Here is a 12,107-nt window from a genome sequence, read left to right on the forward strand (position 1 = left end):
TTGGACTGGGATAAGGCCTTCCAGTGGCTTCACTTCCTACTGGCTCTCTCCTTTTTGCCCACAACCTGGAAGAGGAAAAGCAACAGGAATAAAGTCTCAAACAGGATGGCCTTGGTCCAGGCAGACTGAAATGCAGCTCCCAGGGAGGGAGGCCAGGCTGTGCCTCGGGGAGCTCCGGGAATCTGGGATTGCCCGTGGGATTCAAGGGCTGGAAAAGCACACCCACCTGCCAGGTTCAGTGCTGGGACCGAGCAAGGCCGGGGCTCGGGGGCAGCAGTCAGAGCTGGGACTGCAGGAGAACACCCCAAACCCGGGTTAAACATCCGGCACGACACGCAGCACGCTCCGGGAGAAACTCGGGTGGGAGAAGCCCCGGGATGCTCCACGTTCCTTGCCCTTGGCAGCTGTGCCAGGGCCTCCATCAGAATGCTGACCTCACCGTGCAGCTCCTACAAAATAGGAGAACTTATGGGAATCGCCCAGCAATCCATGGACTTCCAGTTATTAAGAACCACAGCTGCAGCGAAAGGTGCCCAAACTCTACTGCAAACCAGCAGGTCTGAGGAGACGCAGGGATTTATTCCTGAGGGGACACAAGGATCCCTCAGCCAGCCAGGATTTCTCCCAGGCTCTTCCCACTGCTCTCTGAGGACACAAACAGCAGTTTTTCCCTGGAGTTCCCCTTTCCAACAATGCCAAGACTCATGTTCTCCTCCAACCCCAGGTTCAGGAGGGAAAGTAGGAATATTATCACTGCACAGACTGTCCAGGAGGGTGTGACTGAGGCAGCAGCACCAGCTCCCACTCCACTGCTGCTCTGGATTCCTGAGCAGCTCCTTTCCATCCTGCCCTTCCCAGCACCATTCCCTGGGTGCCATGTCCACAGACACCTTCTCCATGCAGCTTAAAACCCACAGACACCAACAGAAAGGAGATCAAAAATCAATTCACATGCTGCTAGTCAGAGAGAATGGGAGAGGCCTAAAAATCTGCATTTATTTTAGAACACTAGAGCAATTTCTTCATGACCCTGACTATCAGTGATGGGCAGATAAACACCTTCTTTAACTTACTACCTGCAAAAACATCAAGTTTCAAGTTTAGTAAAGATAAAATTTTGCTGCAAAAATAAAAGAGGTGGGATGTTGGTGTTAGTGCTTTAACCTTCGGACATTAGCGGGTATTTGTAAAACAAATTCATTATTGAAGCAGCTAACTTGAAAATAAGGGGGTTTTACAATAAAGTTGACCAAAAAAGAGTCTCAAAATTAAGATACAGGTTGCACAAATATTTAAGGAAAAAAAAGTTGTCTTTCGTGCATATAACCTGCCAGCCTCTCATGTTTTCAGTCCTTACCATTTATTTTTACCAAGGTGATGACTAAAACCTTGTCAAAAGCTCAAAAAAAAAACCAATCCAGGACAAGGCAGGTGTTTTCCCAAGTACCCCCAGTGTGGAGCTGTGTCAGCCACAAGTGTTTGCTCCCTCAGCCCAGCCCGGAGCAGGCTCCAGCTGCTGCCCAGGGGGGTTACCAAGGGACTCACCTGTTTCAAGCTGTAAATGCAGGTGGCCTGCACTGGAGTGCCAAAAAATGTGAAATATGTGACTCTCACCTTGAATAGCGATCGATCTTCTCAGGGGAGCCCCTCACCCAGGATGGGGGGCTCTGCCACGGATTTCATCCCTCTGCATCTGAAAGAAAGTTGGGACAAAAGTCAGAGTGCTGCAGGATACCTTGACAGCTCCACATATCTTGTGGAAATCTAGGAATACCCTCGACAGCCCTGCTACACTCCACATCACAAATTTCAAGCCCCCAGCACTATTATCCTATTACCCCCACACCCAGACTGAGCAGCAAGGCAGAGCAGCTCCGGGCCAAACACACACCAACACCCGTGACACAGCACAGGACAAACGAGGGGACACAACAGGGACAGAAAACTCTGGGCAAGAAGAATGACCCTGAGGGTCCAGAGAACTCGGAATGAGATGACCGAGGTGAGACGGAAGGTGAGCTGGCCAGGCTCAGAGAACCCTGCAGGAACAAGATGCCATCGGGATGACTTATCCCAAGAAATGCAGAGATGGATGCCCGAGAACCCTACGGTCAGAATCCTCGACCTGCCTTTGCATTCTCACAAGACCTAACCCGCCGGAATGGATCGGGGCGGTGCACGGCTGTCAGTACAGCTCAGAACAAGACCTGAAAAGGCATCGGACTGGATGCTTGTGAAGAGAGATGGATTCTGATGAGTGTCCGAGCAGCTGAGACAAAGGCACCTGGCTGAGGAGCACAGAGATCAGAAATGCTAAGACTGATGCCAGAGGTTTTGACAGGCCCCTGAAGGGCTAAGGGAAAAGACAGCACACACAAGACACCCAAGACACAGAGTGCACAACAGACACAACACACACCAGGACTGCTCTGCCCTGCACACCTCGGCACTGTGATCCAGAATGAGACTCTCCCTGGATGAAACTTAAGGGGTCACAGCTTAGACATCCCTGTCTTCAAACCTGACTCAAAAAACCTTGCTAGTGACCCCACACTCTTCTTTCATGCCCTCTACGGCTCTGAGCTCTCCACTTATCTCTCAGATGTCTGGGGAGGTGCATCCACGCCGGGTCCCAAAGAAGGCTGCCTCTCCCTCGGGGAAATTCCTGCTGTGACCAGGCTGGTGTCTCCTCGTCAGCTACAATAAAGAGAACTAAACGTGACCCTGTGCTCTTAGCAGCACATCAGCCAGAAACCAGCAATTCTGCTACTCACAGTCTCCTAAGCTTGCCTGTGTCCTCGGCCCTGTGCTTCAGCTGCGCTCAGAGGCCAACGCCGGCGTCGCAGGGTCTGGTCTAAAAATAAAGACAAAGAACAGAGCTGTAACACGGCCACCATTTACACCTCCCCTGCAAATCAAAACAGTGACCGACCTTCTCAGGGGAGCCCCCTCACCCAGGATGGGGGGCTCTGCCACAGATTTCATCCACCTGCATCTGAAAGAAAGTCAGAACAACAGTCAGAGTGCTGCAGGATACCTTGACAGCTCCACATATCTTGTGGAAATCTAGGAATACCCTCGACAGCCCTGCTACACTCCACATCACAAATTTCAAGCCCCCAGCACTATTATCCTATTACCCCTACACCCAGACTGAGCATCAAGGCAGAGCAGCTCCCGGCCAAACACACACCAACACCCGTGACACAGCACAGGACAAACGAGGGGACACAACAGGGACAGAAAACTCTGGGCAAGAAGAATGACCCTGAGGGTCCAGAGAACTCGGAATGAGATGACCGAGGTGAGACTGAAGGTGAGCTGGCCAGGCTCAGAGAACCCTGCAGGAACAAGATGCCATCGGGATGACTTATCCCAAGAAATGCAGAGATGGATGCCCGAGAATCCTACGGTCAGAATCCTCGACCTGCCTTTGCATTCTCACAAGACCTAACCCGCCGGAATGGATCGGGGCGGTGCACGGCTGTCAGTACAGCTCAGAACAAGACCTGAAAAGGCATCGGACTGGATGCTTGTGAAGAGAGATGGATTCTGATGAGTGTCCGAGCAGCTGAGACAAAGGCACCTGGCTGAGGAGCACAGAGATCAGAAATGCTAAGACTGATGCCAGGGGTTTTGATAGGCCCCTCAAAGGACAAAAGGAAAAGACAAGACACCAAACAGACAGAGTGCACAACAGACAAGTGACACAACACACACCAGCACTGCTCTGCCCGGCACACCTCGGCACTCTGATCCAGAATGAGACTTTCTGTAGCCTAAGCGGTCACATCTTGGACATCCCTGTCACCAAAAATGACTCAAAAAATCCCTCCCGGTGGCCCCTGATCCCACACCCCGCTTTCAAGCCCTCCCTGGCTCCGAGCCCTCCACTTATCTCTCGGACGTCTAGGGAGGTGAATCCACGCTGGGTGGCAAAGAAGGCCGCCTCTCCCTCAGGGAAATTCCTGCTGTTGCTGGGCTGTTGTCTCCTACACAGCTACAATAAAGAAAACCAAACATCAAAGCATAATCTTGGCAGCCCATCACCCAAAACCCGACAATTCTGCTACTCACTGTCTCCTAAGCTTGCCCGTGTCCTCGGCCCCGTGCTTCAGCTGCGCTCAGAGGCCAACGCCGGCGTCGCAGGGTCTGCCTGGGTAAAGAGCAGACAATGTGACGTGGCAGCGCTGGAACTTGAGGGGACCATCCCTCCTTCTCCTCCCTGACTCACCTCAACTCCTCGCCCGTTATCCAAGACTACCTGGATGGGGCCTTCACAAGGAGAAGATCAAGGCTCCATCACAGACTCCTGGAATGCTCCCGGAGGGCTCACGGGTGAGGTGACCCGGGTCTGTTGTCCGGTTGGTGAGAGGGGAGCTCGGCCTCCTGCGAGTGGACTCCCTAAAACACACAATAACGGAGGCTTAGAGTTGCACCAGCGAGTGAGGCTTGAACAATAGCAACTGCTTCTGTCCACCCATCGCTGCTCACCTCGCCCACGTCAGCTTGACTGCTGAGATCCGGCTTTACCACCTAAAAATAAAGACAAAGAACAGAGATGTAACACAGCCATCATTTACACCTCCCCTGCAAACACAAACAGTGACTGACCTTCTCAGGGGAGCCCCTCACCCAGGATGGGGGGCTCTGCCACAGATTTCATCCCTCTGCATCTGAAAGAAAGTCAGAACAACAGTCAGAGTGCTGCAGGATACCTTGACAGCTCCACACATCTTGTGGAAATCTAGGAATACCCTCGACAGTCTAACTACACCCCACATCACAAATTTCAAGCCCCCGGCACTATTACCCTCGTACCCCTACACCCAGACTGAGCATCAAGGCAGAGCAGCTCCCGGCCAAACACACACCAACACCCGTGACACAGCACAGGACAAACGAGGGGACACAACAGGGACAGAAAACTCTGGGCAAGAAGAATGACCCTGAGGGTCCAGAGAACTCGGAATGAGATGACCTAGGTAAGATGGAAGGTGAGCTGGCCAGGCTCAGAGAACCCTGCAGGAACAAGATGCCATCGGGATGACTTATCCCAAGAAATGCAGAGATGGATGCCCGAGAACCCTACGGTCAGAATCCTCGACCTGTCTTTGCATTCTCACAAGACCTAACCCGCCGGAATGGATCGGGGCGGTGCACGGCTGTCAGTACAGCTCAGAACAAGACCTGAAAAGGCATCGGACTGGATGCTTGTGAAGAGAGATGGATTCTGATGAGTGTCCGAGCAGCTGAGACAAAGGCACCTGGCTGAGGAGCACAGAGATCAGAAATGCTAAGACTGATGCCAGAGGTTTTGACAGGCGCCTGAAAAGACTAAAGGAAAACACAAGACACCGAAAAGACACAGAGTGCACAACAGACACAACACACCCTGGGACTGCTCTGCCCTGCACACCTCAGCACTGTGATCCAGAATGAGACTCTCCCTTATTGTAGCCTAAGGGGTCACATCTGGGACATCCCCATCTCCAAACCCGACTCAAAAAATCCCTCCCGCTGACCCCTGCCCTGGCACCCCGCTTTCATCCTCTCCCTAGTTCCGAGCCCTCCACTTATCTCTCAGATGTCTGGGGAGGTGAATCCACGTTGGGTCCCAAAGAAGGCCGCCTATGCCTCTGGGAAATTCCTCCTGTCACTTGCCTGCTGTCTCCTAGTCAGCTACAATAAAGAAAACCAAACATCAAAGCATAATCTTAGCAGCACATCAGCCAAAAACCAGCAGCTCTGCTACTCACCGTCTCTTAAGCAGGACCGGGTCCTCGGGCCCCGTGTGTGCTTCAGCTGAGCTCGGAGGCCGACGCTCGCAGCGCCAAAGCCTTAGAGGCATTACTGGCACCGAGCCCACCCACCGTGGCCTCCATTAGGGCTGTGAGCATCCCCGGTCAGAGCAGGACAGGAACGCAGGGTGGACATCCCCGGTGAACCTCAACCCTGTGGACTCGGCCCCACCACTGTCACTTCCTGCCTGGCCCTAGCTTAGGGTTACTGCCTGCACCTCTCAGGACTTCTGGCATTGCCTTGCCATTAGGATTGCTGCCTGCACCTGCTCTCAGGGAAACAGTGTTGGAAGCAGCACTGTGAGGACCGGGATACCTGTACTCTGACTTGTATCCTAGGCTGTACCCCTGATTTTCACTGTGTGTTCTCTAGTCCTTCAGTCCTTTACCTCAGCCTCTGTGTGTATCACTGTAACCTCCCCCCTTCTGAACCCTGCTTCTTTTGAGCCCTAGACCTTGCAGCCGGGGACGCTCTGCACCGTTAGGGTCCCAAGAGCTGTCCCGCACGCAGGACAGGTACATCCACAGTTGTTCCCTGCCTACCCTAAACGTGGCCCTGAGACAGGGCAGAGGCTGACAGAGCCGAACTCTTTGCGGTGGCAAAAGGCACGAAGCCTTACCAACCGCCGCCTCGAGAGGGAAATCAGGAGCACTTCCACCGGCTGCAGAGAGACAGGGAATCCCAGGGTGGGTGGGGCGGGAAACCCCCGTTATCCCCAGCCCTGCTGGATCCTGCTCCCCACTATCGCTTCCTGCCTGGCCCTAGCCTGACAGCGTCTGCACAGGTCAGAGCTTCTGGTGTGTTCCTGCACTAGGGCTGCTGCCTGCACCTGCTCTCAGGGGAAGTGTGCTGGTAGCAGTGCTGTGAGGGCCGCTACACCTGTACTCTGACTTGTATCCTAGCCTGTTCCCCTGGTTTTCACCGTGTGTCCTCTAGTCCTTGAGTCCTTTACCTCAGCCTCTGTGTGTGTGGCTACACCTCCCCCCTTCTAAACCCAACTTCTTTAGAGCCCTACACCTCGCAGCCAGGCCTTCTGGCATTGTCCTGCATAAGGGCTCCTGCCTGTACCCGCACTCAGGGAAACGGGCATGTCTTTAGGGCTACTCCTTCGGGTTTGGGTCGGGCTGGTACACCTGTACTCTCAATTGGCACATCTTGGACATCCCTATCTCCAAACCTGACTCAAAAACCCCTCCTGACAAGTCCTGACCCAGCACTCCACTTTCATCCCCTCTGTGGCTCTGAACCCTCCACTTATCTCTTGGACGTCTGGGGATGAGAATCCATGTCGGGTGCCACAGAAGGCCGCCTCGCCCTCTGGGAATTTCCTGCTGTCACCGGGCTGCTGTCTCTTATTCGGCTACAAGAAATAAAACAAACATCGATGTATGATCTCAGCAGATCTGTTGGCCAATCGGTCAGGGCGTAAGACAAGTGGACCACCTCAAACACACAAACAATAACATAAGCTGAAGAGTTACACCGGAAACACCACTACACTTAACTGCATAAATACATAAATTTTCAAACAGACAACCCCAAAAAAATTCCAGCAAAAAAAGCCAACTCTTATCACCCCCAGTCAAACTACTGAATATAATAAAAACAACCCCACGTCCAATCCCCTCAATAATACTCCAGAACATATACCCAGAGCGCCCCCAAAGTTAAAGACCTCCCGCTAGCCAAATAAAAAGGAAAAAGCCCATGTCTTGCAACCTATATTAATTCATTAACTTAAAGCTTTAAAAATAAACATTAAAGTTTAAACCTTTAGATAACACTAGCACACCATAGACGCCAATCCCATCACTACATGCCAAACCAAAACTTATTTCAACCTTTTGTGCTGCTGCTGCTCGGCACAAAGGTTTGTCCCTCAGCACCTCCTGAAGTAATGTTCCACGCCCAAGGCCTCCCCCAGCCCCTGTGAGATGAACTCACCATCCTTCCATGAGCCTCACCTGGGAGCCCAGCATAAACCCCTCTCCTCCCGCAGCTCCGTGCCAAACTGAGCTCGGGCTCCCCTCTTAAAGCAGTGCTGGCAGGACCCGCCCCCTCGTTATCCTTTACAGCTTCCACCTGTCCCCTCATCAGTGTGACAGCTCTCACCTGGGGCTGCTCTGTCCCCTCATCAGTGTGACAGCTCTCACCTGGGGCTGCTCTGTCCCCTCAATCAGCCTGTGACAGCTCTCACCTGCAGCTGCTGCCAGTCCCTGCTGCTCATTTCCTGGACATTGCACTGTGTGCACTGACACGCTGGGGCACCGGGCTTTCCTTGCTGTGAATAAGGATCCCTCTTCTCCTGCACGTGCCCAAGGCTGAAACTGGGATTCCACCTCCTAAATTCCGTTTGTGTGAGGTTCACAATTCCTAAGGAAATTTCCCAGCAATCGTTACCCTTCATTTACATTTTCTCCTTTGGAATCATTACTACCTTGTCTTTCTGTGCAAGGGTTTCCAAACGTTCATTGGGAGTTCAGTAGCCGGGTTGGCTTGTTTATAACATAGCTGACAATCCCAGGCTCAATCCAAACACCCAGAGATACAGGGAAATATGGAGACAGTTTATAAATACTGCCCACCTCTGACCCTGAATTCTTCATCGCACATCCTTGGAGCAGATTTACTCCATCCTTTCTTCCCAGCAGCACCTCTCCAGCACAAATCTCACTTCTCACACCTGTTTCTTCCCACAAACCAAACAGAAATCTACTACAGGGCGAGGCGGGGAGGGGCAAGGCCGGTCACGGGGCAGAGCCCCCGGGCCCTCAGGGCGGGCCGGGGGGATCGGAGCAGAGCCCGGGCCGGGTTGGAGCCGGAGCCGGTCTGAGGGCGGAGGCCCCGGGCCCTCAGCGCGGGCCGGGGGGCGGGGGCGGTTCCCGGGGCCCGCTGTCCAATCAGCACTGCCGATGCCTCAGCGAGCCCGCCAATCGCGGGGATTCAAAAGGGTGGCGGAAGTAGCTGCTGCTCTATGGGCTCGGTGAGGAACGCCCCGGTGGGGTCCCGGCGCCGTGCACTTGGGACCCGCCCCGCGCCCCTGAAGCCGCGCCCCCGGTACTGCCCGGCCCCGGCTGCCTCCGGCCCCGCCTCACAGAGCCCCGGCTCCGCCCCGGCCCCGCCCCGAGCCCGCCCCGGCTCTGCCCCTGCTCCGCCCCGAGCCCACCCCGAGCCTGCCCCGGCTCCGCCCCGAGCCCGCCCCGGCTCCGCCCCGGCTCCGCCCAGAGCCCGCCCCGGCTCCGCCCCGAGCCCGCCCCGGCTCCGCCCAGAGCCCGCCCCGGATCCGCCCCGAGCCCGCCCCGGATCCGCCCCGAGCCCGCCCCGGATCCGCCCCGAGCCCGCCCCGGCTCCGCCCCGAGCCCGCCCCGGCTCCGCCCCGAGCACGCCCCGGCTTGGGGGCGGGACCATCGCCCGCGGCCGCGCCCCGCCCCTCGCAGGTGAGCCGAGCCGAGCCGAGCCGAGGTTGCTCGCGGCCCTGCGCGGAGCCAGGCGGGGCCGGGAATGGGAGCGGGCGTTCTGGTTCGGGTCCTGTCAGTGTCGGCTGCGGCTCCCGAGCGGTGCGGCCCCCCCCGGCGGGCGGGTTGTGGGTCTCGGGGCCTGAGGCCCAAGCTGGCGTTGCGGTCGGGATCGGGACCGGGATCGCTGCGGGCGGCAGGAGCCGCTCCTGCTCCGCCTGCAGCCGGAGCTGCGCTGGGGTCCTGCCGGGGCTCTGGGCACGGGAGGACGGCGGCGGCGATTTCCTCTGATAACCTCTGATATCGACCCCCCCCACAGCATCATTGATCCCCACCCGAGTGTCACTGACCCCCCCAATGTCATTGATGCCCCCCCAATATTCCATTGATCTTCCCTCAGCGTCACTGACCCCCCCCAATATTCCACTGATCTCCCCACTTGATCCCGCCCTTTTTCTCCCCTCACGTTTCCCGCCCTTTTTCTCCCCTCACGTTTCCCGCCCTTTTTCTCCCCTCACGTTTGCCGCACTTTTTCGTGGGGAACGACCCCTGAGGGGTCCTGTGGAGGGATTCTGGAGGTCCGAGGGGTGAATTTGGGGTTTGGAGGGAGGTTTTGGGGGGTCCCAGGGATGGATTTGGGGGTTTTTGGGGGTCCAAGGGATGGATTTGGGGGTCCCGGGGTGGATCTGGGGTCCTGGGGAGGTTTTGGGGGGTCCCAAGGGTGAATTTGGGTTTCATGGGGAGGGGATTGGGGGTTTTTTTGGGGCCTCAGGGGTGAATTTGGGGTCCGGGGAGAGGTTTTGGGGGTTTTTTGGGGTCCCAGGGGTGAATTTGGGGTCTGGGGAGGGGTTTTTGGGGGTCCCTCACCTGCAGGGCGTCGCGGGGGGTGGCAGGGGGAGGGGGCAGCGGGGGGGGCCCAGCGCCCACCCCCCCTTGGGCTTCAGGAGGGCGTCGATGAGACCGAAACAGCTCGGGGGGGGGGTCAAAAACGGGGGGGGTCACGGGCTGGAACCCCCCAGTGCCCCCCAAACCACCCCCAGGGCCCCCCCGACCTCCAGGAGCCCGCAAAACCCTCCTCAGGTTCCTTTGATGCCTCAAATGGGCTGCCCAAACCTCCCGAAGATCCCCCAAAAACACCCAAAGCAGCCCCCAGGACTCCCCCCAGACCCCCCAAACCCCTCCAGGACAACTCGGGACCCCCAGGACCCCCAAAAATCCGCCCCCCCCCCTCCCCCTGAGGCCTCGTTTGACCCGCTCCACGTTGCGGACAGGCACCAGCTGATCAAGCCACAAGCACCAGCACCTGCGGGACTGGGATGGACTGGGAGCACTGGGAGGGTGATCAGAGAGAATTGGGATGGACGGTGAGTGGACTGGGATGAACTGGCAGGCGTGTGGGGGTCCATGGTGGGCACACGGTGCCTTACTGGTCTATACTGGGATGGGTCCAATGGCCCCAGGGGAGGGGGTGTGGCCACACTGGTCCAGACTAGGAGGGGTGTCACCATGGCGCCGGAGGCGGAGTCGAGGATACGAGCGAGACAGGGACACCTAGGGGACAGCCAGGGCACCCCCAGGGACACCTAGGCGATAGCCAGGGCACCCCCAGGGACAGCCAGGGCACCCACAGGGACACCCAGGGCACCCCCAGGGACACCTAGGGGACAGCCAGGGCACCCCAGGGACAGCCAGGGCTCCCCCAGGGACACATAGGGGACAGCCAGGGCACCCCAGGGACACTCAGGGCACCCCCAGGGACAGCTAGGGGATAGCCAGGGCACCCCCAGGGACACCAAGGGGACAGCAAGGGCACCCCAGGGAATGCCAGGGCACCCCCAGGGACACCAAGGGGATAGGCAGGGCACCTCCAGGGACACCTAGGGGACAGCCAGGGCACCCCCAGGGACACATAGGGGACAGCCACGGCACCCCAGGGACACCTAGGGGACAGGCAGGGCACCCCAGGGACAGCCAGGGCACCCCAGGGACACATAGGGGACAGCCAGGGTACCCCCAGGGACACCTAGGGGACAGCCTGGGCAGCCCCAGGGACAGCAGGGGCACACCTAGGGCACCCCAGGGACACCCAGGGCACCCCCAGGGACACGAAGGGGACAGCCAGGGCACCCCCAGGGAAACCTAGGGGACAGCCAGGGCACCCCCAGGGACAACTAGGGGACAGCCAGGGCACCTCCAGGGACAGCCAGAGCACCTCAGGGACAGCCTGGGCATGCCCAGGGCCACCTAGGGGCAGGCAGGGCACCCGCAGGGACACCTAGGGGACAGCCAGGGCACTTCAGGGAGAGCCAGGGCACCCCCAGGGACACCTAGGGAACAGCCAGGGCACCCCCAGGGACACCTAGGGGACAGCCAGGGCACCCCAGGGACAGCCAGGGCACCCCCAGGGACACCTAGGGGACAGCCAGAGCACCCCAAGGACAGCCAGGGCATGCCCACGGACACCTAGGGGACAGGCAGGGCACCCCCAGGGACACCTAGGGGACAGCCAGGGCACTCCAGGGACAGCCAGGGCACCCCCAGGGACACCTACGAGACAGCCAGGGCACCCCCAGGGACACCTAGGGCACCGCCAGGGTACCCTAGGGAGAGCCAAGCACCCCCAGGGACACCTAGGGGATAGCCAAGGCACTCCAGAGACAGCCAGGGTACCCCCAGGGACACCTAGGGGACAGGCAGGGCACCCCAGGGACACCTAGCGCACAGCCAGCGCACCATAGGGACAGCCAGGGCACCCCTAGGGACACCCAGGGCACCCACAAGGACACCAAGGGGACAGGCAGGGCACCCACAGGGACAGCCAGGTCACCCCCAGAGACACCTAGGGGACAG

Source organism: Chamaea fasciata, unplaced genomic scaffold (assembly GCF_029207755.1).
Source record: "Chamaea fasciata isolate MVZ Bird 193981 ecotype frontalis unplaced genomic scaffold, bChaFas1.0.hap1 SCAF_90, whole genome shotgun sequence".
NCBI classification, from domain to species: Eukaryota; Metazoa; Chordata; class Aves; order Passeriformes; family Sylviidae; genus Chamaea; species Chamaea fasciata.